The 527-nt window shown below is 49.9% G+C and overlaps 1 protein-coding gene across 1 annotated transcript in view; it reads right to left on the bottom strand.

Moving 5' to 3' along the window:
- Nucleotides 1-527, bottom strand: part of VOLCADRAFT_96023 (uncharacterized protein) — a gene marked incomplete at both ends in the record, with an annotated part of 3910 nt that overhangs the window by 1089 nt on the left and 2294 nt on the right. The gene's annotated exons all lie outside the window — the stretch shown is intronic.

Below are 527 nucleotides of genomic sequence, written 5' to 3'. Positions count from 1 at the left end.
TCCAACTGGGCCGCAACCCGTCTCAGGAGTAACTAGTCCAGCTGGTAGGGGGGAGGGCGTAACACGTCGTTTGGCTGCCATAGGGGTAGGGATAGACCATGTATGCATGGATTCATAATTTTACATATACACGTCGCCTAGCAGCAGCTACATGCATACGAAATTCCCAAGTCCTGCTATGTAACAACATTAAGCCATATGCAATGCCTGCTTCAGCTGAAGCAGCTGCAGCTGCAGCAGCTTCCAAACAATCTGCAGCTTCCAAACAGCACCAAACATTTCCACAACAGCGGCTGCTGCAGCTGCAGCTCATCGATCTGTCAACAATTTGCCTCAAAACATGCTACATTATAGCTCAGAAGCGCTCTATCCACCCTAACACTTTCTGGTATTCATGCCTAGAAGTAGTCCTCCATCACCGTCAGTTAACACTCCAAGACAAGTCTGTACAGTGACTGTACAGTGCAGCAGCGCTGCTGCTAGCAGTAGCTTCTCCACAAGCGGCTTGTGAGCCTGTGCTGCAGCAA

The sequence above is a fragment of the Volvox carteri genome, assembly GCF_000143455.1.
Source record: "Volvox carteri f. nagariensis unplaced genomic scaffold VOLCAscaffold_48, whole genome shotgun sequence".
NCBI lineage: Eukaryota > Viridiplantae > Chlorophyta > Chlorophyceae > Chlamydomonadales > Volvocaceae > Volvox > Volvox carteri.
This window is presented reverse-complemented; position numbering and strand designations above follow the sequence as displayed.